The sequence below is a fragment of the Molossus molossus genome, unplaced genomic scaffold (assembly GCF_014108415.1).
Source record: "Molossus molossus isolate mMolMol1 unplaced genomic scaffold, mMolMol1.p scaffold_m16_p_6, whole genome shotgun sequence".
Taxonomy (NCBI): domain Eukaryota; kingdom Metazoa; phylum Chordata; class Mammalia; order Chiroptera; family Molossidae; genus Molossus; species Molossus molossus.
Genome location: NW_023425399.1, coordinates 112,133,161 through 112,145,800, shown reverse-complemented (window position 1 = coordinate 112,145,800; position 12,640 = coordinate 112,133,161).

Genomic DNA, 12,640 nt, shown 5'->3' with positions numbered 1-12,640 from the left:
GGACTGAGCTCCTCTGAAATGAATAGTTATACATTTTCATGAGCTCCGTCTCTGCCCTGCCACCAGCTCCTCTGCCGTCTCCATGCTTGTCGAAAGCTTTATACAGTGTGTGATTTCTTTTTCCCTTTCTGATTTTATTTAATCACAAACACCTCAAGCTGTAATAGGTTTTAGTAATTATCATTTTGTAGTCACACTCTATGTTGATTTAATCATTTTATAATTTATTTAATTTACTAATATTTTTTATTACAGATGACCTTCCTTTCCCCCTCTTCAACACCTTCCTTCTCTCATTCCCCGATTTGTTTTGTCCTTTAAATAATGTTGAAAATTACACATCCAACATAGCAGAATCCCACCTGTCCCACCTTGGTGCACAGGGCTTTCTATGATTATAATTCATTATTTTCTCAAAAACACATGGTCATTTATGATCGATGGTACCTTCTATAGAATGTGAAACCTTGTATTCAGGTAAGGAGGGTACCGTGTCCTTTATTTCAATATACACATTGTTAAGTATTCCCTTTGTGAGAAAATGCTGTGTACAGTTGAAATGTTGGGAATAGTTTTATTTTTCGTCCTGATTTTGTAATAGTGGAGTTCACTGGTAGCCAGGCAAGAAGACATCCCTGACCACTGGAAGTCAATGATCTACCAGCTGGGTGAACATCTATTTTATGTTGAAGTAGGGCAGGGTGTTAATTTGAAAAAGCACGGCTATCAAGCAAAATGAGGCTGTTTTCCTATCGTAACAACTTCAACAAGGTAGCAATAGAAAATTGGCTCAATCTCAAGTTACGAACGTATATTAAAATGGTGCCACATTGTTGGAACCTTCAGCAACTGGCAGCATCAGCATCGACGGCGTGAAAGGCACCTGTATCCAGGTCTGAAAGAAACTCCACCAACAATCTTTCTAGGACCACACGCATCCACGTTTATTTGCATTTCCCAACACAGTTTCATCCGTTATTATTCTTTTCTCTTCTCCCAGCTTCTACCTCGCACTGTTTTCTCTGTGCTGAAGAAAGCCCTTTAGTACTTCTTTCCGTAAAGGTCTGTTGTTTACGTTGTCTCTGTGTGTCTCTAATTCAAGAGGAGAATTTTGTTTTGATGGAACCAGATGATTGCTACTCACAGAAATGTAATTAGATTTTCAGACAGAGATAGCAGTGGAAGAGAAGTACAATTTGAAGAGATAAAAACTAAAAATTCACTAACACTCATGAAAGATATTGATTTACATACTCACAAAGATCCACAAACCCTTTAGCAGGATAAACAAACATAAATGCATGCCTAGGCATAACATAGGATATAATTTAAAATGCAATGAAGGCAAGTACATTTTCAACTAGTTAGAAGAATAAAAATCTTGTGTGTTGTTTTAGCTGTTCAGAATGATGCAAAAATTCCCCTCCTAGCTGGTTCCCGGTCAGATCTTCACAGTTAGACAGGTAAGTCTCTCTCTGAAACTGTTCTCTTACTTATAACCCAACCACACTAATACACACTTCTCTTTACCTCCTAAAAACCTTTCTCAGTAGACTCTTCTATCAGGATTAGGTAGATTAATGTGCCTTTCCAAGTAATGTATAATCACTAACTTTTTCTCTTTGAAATGTAAATTATTTTTTCTCAGCTGTGAGGATATCGGGCAGAGACAAACAAGGCTTAAATTCATATAGTAGCCAATTTTGTAAAGTTGCTTTTATGCACTCTCTTCCCAAAGCCTGAGTGGAGTTCTCTGAAAGTAGTACTCGCCAGGATCCTGTAATATGGGCTGTCGTGTTCCCCCAAACAAGGACAGCTAGAAAGTCTTTCTGGACACACAGTGTTTCCTATACCTGCTCTAACTTTCTACTTTGCCTTAATTCACCTTTATCCCTACTCTACTGCTCCTTCAGTACTACTCAGAAGACCTTTGAACTGGATGATGGACGTGTCAAATACAGTCGTGCAGACAATAAAAGCAATTGTGAAAAAAGTCAATCCTTAACAAATCCCAGATGTGGGTATATCAAAATCACTGACAACATGTTTTTTTTTAAAGCTTCTTTTATGAAAGAGAATAAGAGAGATCTCTATATGAACTGCTCATACCAATATGGAATGTGTATGACATGGCCACTCACATTCAGTTAGTTCTGAACATATTTTTCTGTGTCGTGTTTAATGCAACATCATTCTTTTCTTATGCCATCCTTATCCAAATGTTCTGCCATTTATTTATTTGTGTTTTACATTTTAATGCTAAAATGTATTCATCAACAAACACATTAGTGATCAGAACTTAGCACGAAATTTAGCTTTAAAATATATTGGATTCTGAACGAATTTGCAAAGTTAGTCAAGTTATATTAAAACACACACACACACACACACACACACACACACACACAGAGTAAGAACAGCTTAGTATCTGGAAGGTAAGATTCAAATGGAAATAACAACCAGAGTTGAACAGTGGTAAGAGTCTACAGAGAATTTCATGTTAGTGCCAATCAAACCAATATCAGATTAGTAAAAATTGATTCATTTCCAGACAGTTGGGCCACGACTTGAAGCTCTCAATGTGCCTGTCCTGAAAAGCCTTTGTCCAAGACAGCATGAATCCCTTCACGGCCCATTACCACCCAGGCTACCCCTGCAAGGGAAGGCAGAGCTGTAGGAGACAATGGGGCTGTGAGGTCTTTTGGAGAAGGAGGTTATGCGAAGTCCTTTTTTTTTTTTAATTAATTAATTAATTTTTGTTACAGATGTTTCTCCTTCACCCCCCCACCGATTCCCCCCTCCCCCTCCCTCCCGCCCTGTCCCCAGCTTTGTTGTCCATGTCCATTGTTCATGCATACATGCATATAAGTTCTGTGGTTTATCTCTCCCCCAACCCCCTCTTCTGGGGATAGTCAGTCCGTACCCCACTTCCACGTCACTGAGACTACCCCGTACCTCAGACTGTTATGTTCATTATATTCCACAAATAAGTGAGATCATATGATACTTGTCTTTCTCTGTTTGGCTTGTTTCGCTTAGGATGACACTTTCCAGGTCCCTCCATGTTGTCTCAAAGGATAAGAGATCTTTCTTTCTTACAGCTGCATAGTACTCCATTGTGTATATGTACCACAGCTTTTTTATCCATTCGTCTACTGATGGACACTTGGGATGTTTCCAGATCTTAGCTATTGTAAATAGTGCTGCTACAAACATGAGGGTACATATATTCTTTCTGATTGGTGTTTCAGGCTTCTTAGGGTATATTCCTAGAAGTGGGATCCCTGGGTCAAATGGAAGTTCAATTTTTAATTTTTTGAGGTAGCACCATATTGTTTTTTATAGTGGCTGCACCACTCTGCATTCCCACCAGCAGTGTACTAGAGTCCCCTTTTCTCCACACCCTCGCCAATACTTGCTGTTTGATGATTTGTTGATGGCGACTGTTCTGACAGGTGTGAGGTGATACCTCATTGTTGTTTTAATTTGCATCTCTCTGCTGATTAGTGATGTTGAGCATTTCTTCATATGTCTCAGCCATTTGTATGTCCTGTTTGGAGAGATGTCTATTTAGTTCCTCTGCCCATTTTTTAATTGGGTTCGTTGTCTTCCTTTTGTTGAGTTGTATGGGTACTCTATATATATTGGAAATTAACCCCTTATCTGATACACCATTGGCAATTATGCTCTCCCACACAGTGAGTAACCTTTCCATTTTCATGATTGTATCTTTTTCTGTGCAGAAGCTTTTGAGTTTGATGTAGTCCCACGTATTCATTTTCTCCTGTGTTTCTATTGCCTTAGGTGATATATCACTGAAAATTCTGCTGCGTATGACGTCTGAAATTTTGTTGCCTACAGTTTCTTCTAGGATTTTTATGGATTCATGAGTCACATTTAAGTCTTTTATTCATTTTGAGTTTATTCTTGTGTAGGGTGTAAGTTGATGGTCTAGTTTCATTTTTTTTGCATGTAGCTGTCCAATTTTCCCAACACCATTTATTAAAGAGGCTGTCTTTACTCCACTGTATGCTCTTGCCCCCTTTGTCAAATATTAATTGAGCATATTGCCTTGGGTCCATTTCTGGGTTCTCTGTTCTGTTCCACTGGTCTATATGCCTGTTCTTGTGCCAGTACCAGGCTGTTTTGATTACAGTGGCTTTGTAGTATAACCTGAAATCTGGTGATGTGATCCCTCCTACTTTGTTCTTCCTTTTCAAGATTGCTGTGGCTATTCGAGGTCTTTTTTTTTTTTCCCATATGAACTTTTGAAGTATTTGTTCTACTTTTGTGAAGTATGCTATTGGTATTTTGATGGGAATTGCATTGAATCTATAGATTGCTTTGTGTATGGACATTTTAATGATGTTAATTCTTCCAATCCATGAACAAGGTATGTGCTTCCACTTTTTTATATCTTCCTGTCTTTCTTTTTTTAATGACCTATAGTCTGCGAATGGGTCCTTTATTTCTTTGGTTAAGTTTATTCCTAGGTATCTTAATTTTTTTTGCCACAATGGTAAATGGGATTACTTTCTTAGTTTCTCTTTCTGTGAGTTCATCATTGGTGTATAAGAATGCCATCGACTTCTTGACATTAATTTTGTATCCTGCTACTTTGCCAAATTCATTTATTAAGTCTAGTAAATTTTTGAAGGAGTCTTTGAGGTTTTCTACCTATAGTATCATGTCATCTGCGAATAATGACAGTTTCACTTCCTCCTTTCCAATTTGGATCCCTTTTATTTTTTCTTCCTGCCTGATTGCTGTTGCTAAGACTTCCAGTACTATGTTAAATAAGAGTGGCAAAAGTGGGCGTCCTTGTTGTTCCTGTTCTTAAGGGAAATGCTTTTAGTTTTTGCCCATTGAGTATGATGTTGGCTGTAGGTCTTTCATAAATGGCCTTTATTATGTCGAGATATGATCCCTCTATTCCCACACTGCTGAGCATTTTTATCAGAAGTGGATGCTGGATTTTGTCGAAGGCTTTTTTGGCATCTATTGATATGATCATGTGGTTTTTATTCTTCATTTTGTTTATGTGGTGTATCACATTTATTGATTTGCGAATATTGTACCAGCCTTGCATTCCTGGGATGAATCCCACTTGGTCATGGTGAATAATTTTTTTGATGTTTTGCTGGATTCGATTTGCTAGTATTTTGTTCAGGATTTTGGCATGTATGTTCGTCAGGGATATGGGCCTGTAGTTTTCTTTCTTTGTAGTGTCTTTTTCTGGTTTTGAAATTAGAATTATGCTGGCCTCATAAAACAAGTTTGGAAGTCTTCCTTCTTGAATTTTTTGAAATGGTTTGAGGACAATTGGTGTTAGTTATTTTTTTAATTTTTGGTAAAACTCCCCCATGAAGCCAACCAGGCCTGGGCTTTGGTTTGCTGGGAGAGTCTTGATTACATCTTCAATTTCTTCTGGTGTTATTGGTCTGTTCAAGTTTTCTATCTCTATCCGGTCCAGTTTTGGGAGAATCTGTTTCTAGAAATTTGTCCATTTCACTTAGATTGTCAACTTTGTTGCCATATTATTTTTCATAGTAGTTGTTAACGATCTTCTTTATTTCTGTGGTGTCAGTTGTTACTTCTCCTCTTTCATTTCTGATTTTGTGTATTTGGGTTCTCTCTCTTTGTTTCTTGGTGAGTCTAGCTAAGGGTCCATCAATCTTGTTTATCTTTTCGAAAAACCAGCTCTTTTTTTCATTGATCCTTTGAATTTTTTTTTTTTTTTGGTCTCTATGTCCTTTATTTCTGTTCTGATCTTTACTATTTCCTTCCTTCTACTTGCTCTAGGGTTTTCTTTTTGTTTGCTTTCTAGTTCTTTAAGTTGTGAGGTTAGGTAGTCTATTAGAGATTTTTCTTGCTTCGTCAAGTAGGCCTGTAGTGCTATGAACTTCCCAGTCAGAACTGCTTTTGCTGTATCCTATAGGTTTTGTGTTGATGTGTGTTCATTTTCATTGGATTCTAGAAAGTTTTTAATTTCTTCCTTGATCTTCTCATTTACCCATTCATTGTTTAATAACATGCTTTTTAGCTTCCATGTGTTCAAATGTCTTTGCATGTTCTTGTTGCAATTGATTTCTAGTTTCATGCCATTGTGATCTGAGAATATGCTTGATATGATTTCAATCTTCTTGAACTTGTAGAGACTTACTTAATGTCCTAACATGTGGTCTATCTCATGTGCAATTGAGAAGAATGTGAATTCTGTAGTTTTGGGATGTAATTCTTTGTAGGTATCTATTAAATCCATTTGGTTTAGTGCTTCATTTAGAGTCTCTGTTTCCTTGCTAATTTTTTGTCTAGAGGATCTATCCAGTGATGTCACTGGGGTGTTGGAGTCCCCTGCTATGATTGTATTGCTATGGATTTCTCCTTTGAAATCTTCCAGAAGATTTTTAACATTTTTTGGTGCTCTAATATTGGGTGCATATATGTTTATCAAGGTTATATCTTCCTGTTGGATAGATCCTTTCAATATTATGTAGTAGCCTTCTTTGTCTCTAGTTATGGTCTTCATTTTGAAATCTTTTTTTTTTATCAGATATGAGTATTGCTACCCCAGGATTTTTTTTTTTTTTTCCTTTCCGTTTGCTTGGAAGATTTTTTTCCATCCCTTCACTTTCAATCTATGTGAGTCTTTTGTTGTGAGGTGGGTCTCTTGTAAACAACATATATGTGAGTCATGCTTTCTTATCCAATCAGCTACTCTGTGTCTTTTTATGGGAGCATTTAATCCATTTACATTTAAGGTGATTATTGATATGTATTTATTTATTGCCATTTTTATTTAGTGTGGTTATATTTTTCTTCTTATTTCTCCTGCTAATTACAGTAGTCCTTTTAACATTTCTTGTAGTTCTGGTTTGGTGCTAATATATTCCCTTAGCCTTTTTTTTGTCTGGAAAGCTCTTTATTTGACCTTCTATTTTGAATGATAGCCTTGCTGGGTAGTGTAGTCTTGGATTCCGATCCTTATTTTTCATGACCTTGATTACCTCATGCCATTCCCTTCTGGCCTGTAGTGTTTCTGTTGAGAAGTCAGCTGAGAGCATTATGGGGTTTCCTTTGTAGGTCACCTGTTGCTTATCTCTTGCTGCTTTTAGGATTCTCTCTTTGTCTTTAATTTTTGGCATTTTAATTACTATGTGTCTTCTTGGTGTGGGCCTGTTTGGGTTCTTCTTACTTGGGGTTCTCTGTGCTTCTTGAACTTGAATGCCTCTTCCTTCACCAAATTAAGGAAGCTTTCTGTCACTATTTCTTTAAATATATTCTCTAACCCTTGCTCATTTTATTCTTCTTGGGGGACTCCTATGATGCGAATATTATTACGTTTCCAGTTGTCCCACAGTTCTCTTAAGCTGTCTTCCTGTTTTTTAATTGTTTTTTCCTTTTGGGTTTCTGATTGGTTGATTTTTTTACCCTATCTTCTAATTCACTGATCCAGTCCTCAGCTTCCTCTATTCTGCTAATTAGACCTTCCAGTGTGTTCTTTATTTTTGGTATGTCATTCTTCATTTCTCCTTGGTGGATTTTAATTTCCAACTGGTTGATTTTCAACATTTCTATGTCTTTACTCATGGTGCTCATGTCCTTACACATGCTGTTGATCTTCCTCAAGATCATGGCTCTGAATTCTAGCTCTGTTAACTTCCTTAACTGCACCTCATTTATCTCATCTTTGGTAGAGGTCTCTTGTTCTTTCATTTGGCTTTTGTTTCTGTGTTTCACCATTTTGGCTATCACAGTGGGCTTTGGAGCCTGTCAAATTTACCCTATGGGTGTTGGTGTTCTGCTGTTTGTGGCTCCCTCTCCTGGGTTTGGATGAGACAGGGAGGATCCACATTAAATACCACTGTCAAGTCTTACTTTCCTGGTTAGAGTTGGTAGCCCAGGGACTGGTACAGTTATCCTCTAGTTTTTTGCCTGGAAGCTATCAGTAGGGGTTACTTGAAGAGCCTTGGCTTCTCAGTTTAATGAAAAACTCCCTCAGGTGCTCAGCATAAGGGGATTTCCCAAGGGTGGGGCAGATGCTGGTTGTTAATGAACCTCAATTTGCATTTCAATGGCCAACAGGTGGGGTTGAATCTCCAAAGAGGGACCACTGCCTCTCCCCAGAGCCTTGGGAAGGAGTAAGATGACCACCATCCTCTGTGGCCACAAGTCAGCAAAAGCTCTGAGCTCCCTCCAGATCCTGAGTGTCCCCATACAGTTCCAGTCCAGTCTGCCCTCCCTCTGCTGGAGCCCAAGGTGAGTGGCTGCGACTATTTTAGCCTCTGTCGGGGCTCTGTGTTGTGGAGCCACCTGGGAGTGTAACCCAAGGGCGCTGCTCCCAGCTAAGGCCGCTGCCGACCATAGGCTCCCAGCCCCCACTCTCACGCCTCCGCAATCCTACCAGGATTGAGTCAGGATCCCGGGTTATGTGGTCCTTCAAGCTGTTTTTCTGTTGCCTTTTCCTGATGATTTGTCTTTATTTTTGTTGTTATTCCAGTTTGGTCCTGGGAGACAGTCTGTGTAGCTTTCAGTCCCTCCGCCGCCATTTTCGGCCTCCAGCATTTTCACGGTGTCCTTTTTCATACCTGTTCAGTTTCACCTCCACTGTATATAATACATCATCCAGACTCCAGATTGGGTAATTGTGAACAAGTAAATAATTTTATATACCAGTGTAACTCATTTTATACAAACAAGAGCTATGTACTGTATATTATACCAAACACCTTTTAAATTATATATAGATTCGTACAAGTAAAGTTGGGACTTAAGAGATGACAAAGTGAATGAATCGCAGAAACGAGTTTGGTGATTATAATTAGGAAATGTGACTGATATCTGAAGGACAGAACCCTCAAGGGCATCCTAAAATGTATACTAGCTGTGCTTAAAACACTTGTAAACATCCCCAAACATATCGGTGCACCTAATGTCTATTGATTAAGTAGCTGAGAACTCAGCTCAGCCACGTTTATTAGATAATACAGTAAATGACTTTTAAGGGGAGGGTTGCCCCTTGACTATTTTTCCTGGCTGTGATTTTCAGAGCACCATGTATGTATGTCAATGGTAACACACATGATTGTAGACGACCATGGTCTCTGTAGGGCTGGCCCTGAGTTTAGGGGTAAACACCAAGGGTTTGCACATCAACCTAAAACCAAGGCTACCTAACAGTGACCTTCTTGGATTGTTTCTCGTGCCTGGGTTTCCATTAAATCTTTATAATCATTTAGGAAGAATAAATATGAATTTTGGAAAGTCCCAATTGAATTAGATATGGGTCACATGGGAGCATTTTCAGCAATATTATTTTCATTCTCCATATTATTTACAGAGCCCCTGGGCATAGAAGAAATAAAATACAAGGCAAATAAGTTTTATAATAGATTTAGGGTATGGTAGTCATAAACCTTCTGAAGGCTCCCAGCAGGGAGAAGTTTCATAAGGAGGAGGATTCTTAGGGAAGGCACTTTGGTGCTAGAACATCACCAGGAAACTTTTATGTTGATCATGCACATAGGGTCCATTTCGGAAAGATCTGAGTAAGTGGTAACTCCACTCTCCCTCACAAAACAGATACAAGTAGAAAGTCAGACATATTATCTGAACCTGAACACTGGCATGGTTGTAATCAACGTGTATGTTGATTTATGAATTATGCACAAAACTTTGAAAGTTTATTTAACAGAATCCAGTTTAAGTCAATGACTTGTGAGCTAGAGATATTTTGCAAAATTAAAAAATGTGATAATCGAGTATTGTTTCATAGTAACTAAAGATTTAAGCTCATTGTACATCTGGATGATATGATATAGTTTTAAAAAATTTATAATCATTTTTTAATTGGTTCTTTAATAACCTCAGATTTTTTTCTCTACTATATCAATTGAAGAGTTTATAGGCAAATATTCTTCATCAGAAATATATGATACATATCTTCTCTCTTTAGGAGTTTAGGTAATAAATAATACATGTCCAGATATAGTTATATCTGCTGTATTTAAGCTGATTTTTACAAAAGACTTTTTACTGTGGTGAAGGGTTTATTTTATTAATGATAACATTATTTTAATGTTATCATTGATATAACTTGCTATACAGTCTATTGTGATATGTAATATCTATATGATGTTGTATGTATGTAATAAGATGAAAAAGCAAATGTAAGAAAACTTTGTTCTCAAATTAATATCTATTTTGGCCTTCAAAGTTTCCAATTCTAATCATGACTATTTTTTCAGGCAAAACTAATTGCCCAGTAAAAAGCCCTTTTTAAATGAGTTTAGCTTAGTGCCCTTGGAGTTTTGAGGAAGCCTTTATTTTTTATGATAAATACAAAGAACAGTGTTCTAACAATAGTAAAACTGAACAAACATGGTAAGCGATCTTTTGGATGTACAGAAAACATAAGGACAATGCTTATTTTATTATCTAATAAAGAAATTGTATATTGTGAAAATAGGACACAGGTTGGTTTTAATTCTGGTGGGACTGGTTTTTCCATTTGTTCTTACCCTTTGCTGCTGCTGTTGTTCTTTGAATTATGAACTTTGAGAATGATCACCAAGATTTGAGTATAACTGAACTCCTTATGGGATGAAAAATGTTTGGGGAGGTTAACATACACATCAATGGAAAACAATGACACACTTGATATTTCCCGGCTCCCCTTCCTAAGGATTCATGACAGACTTGACCACATGTGGCTAAGAGTATTATTTCTGTCCTCATTATGTCCACATTCTCTGTGATTACTGGTCATCGTTATCCATTGATCTTTCTCTGCCCTCATTAGCCTGGGTCTGAGAGTTAGCTAATTATTTTAGGGCATTTTTAATAGCTGTGGAGCATTCAGAATTTGTCTACAGTTGGTCAAAGAGAAACTAAGTTCACAGCTCTCTTTCAGTCCTCCTACTGCTGTCGTGAATGTTCCTAACTGCGCACTGGTAGGAATGGAGGGCAAGACCTTCTTTCTGGTGGTTGGCTTCCCTGCATGTTAGTCTATAAGCAATTCCTGCCATAACTGGCTGGTGATTAGGAATTGCACCCAGGTAGTTGGACAGATCATGGACACTTCTGAATGGTTCCTTCAGGAGAGCAACCTGAACCCTAACCTGCAAGTGACTCTCCCTTTTCAAAGTCTTACTCTGTGTCACCTTACGTGACATTGTTGACCTTCTCACCTGCATGCAGCTGCCTGTTCCATGACCACTTCAAGCAAATCATTTTAACCCCAAACTCTTAAACTCAGTAGAACCAAAGCAAAACATTGAATGCCCTCTTGTTTTGACCAGTAAACACAGTTGTCAATCCAGGGGCAATCTTGTTGACAGAACAGGAGCTCCTCCTACTTCCCCGACTCCTACTGCGCTAGACCCCCTCACCTGTCAGCACTCCAGCATCCCTCCCACAGGCTCACTGCCTCCAGAAGCATCACGGGCAGCTCCTTCGCCGCGTGCATCAAATCATGCTCTTAAATGCCTCCAGTGACTTCCTATTGCTGTCACCCCTGTGCTAGGTGAGTTGGCTCATGCTTACCTTTCTGATGTCTTTTACAATGTCATTCTTTCTCTCCCTTAAACATTCCATGCTTGTCCAATCCTCAGAGCTTTGCAGAGGCTGAGTCCACCCTCCAAGAGTGTTTCACCACAGAGCTGACACATGGCTCGTTTTCATGATTCAAGTCACAAACCAAATGACACCGTCTCCTCACGCCATCCTTGTCTGACACATAGAAATTGATTTTACCTCTGCTACCTATAATCCTTTGTCCTTTGACCCCATTTTATTTTTCTTCATGGAACTTGTCCTGACTAAAGTAATCCCATTTATAGGTTTTATGACTACCTACTGTGGCTGGGGAATGGTCATTGACTTTTTCTGACTAATGATTGCACATTACACAGTAATTGTTTCACAAACACTGGAATGAATACATGGATGACAAATATAGGTGGATTACTTTGAAATTCAGAAACTAACTACTTTTAAACAAACTTGAAATGATAAACATTCATTTTATAGTAAATTTCTATATGTTGGCTGTTTTGCAACTAGAGGACGTATGCTAGGTATTAGATAGTGTTATAATCACTCTTCTAAACTAAAAAAAATGTCATCTGTCTAAATATAATTAAAGTAATAGTAGTATCTATCGACTGCTTTCAAAATCAGTCTATGTTACCAATTTCCTTTTACATAACAGATACTGGAACTTCACAATCCCATGTCTTTTAGTGCAAGACAGATTACAGGATTGCAGATGTGTGCGTGTTCATGCATCTGCACAACACTTTTCGGCCTTGTTATGGTGGTGACAAAGAACTAGAGTTATTTCCAAATGGACATGCATGAGTTATAAAGCACTTTAAAATCTATTTTGAAAAATATCTCTTAAATATTTATAAAACCACACAGGACTTCTAAAAGCTGTGGTTAAGAATTTTAACCTATTCTTTTTATTATGAAATATTTCACACATAAAAGTTATGATGCATAACATAATATATAGCCATGCATCTAACTGCAAGCTTAAGAAAACCAAAATTATAAATAGAACAGAAGTGTGTGCATAGCCCTCTACAATCCCAACCATTCTTTAACCCTGGAGAAGTAGGCATTATTCTAAATTTGG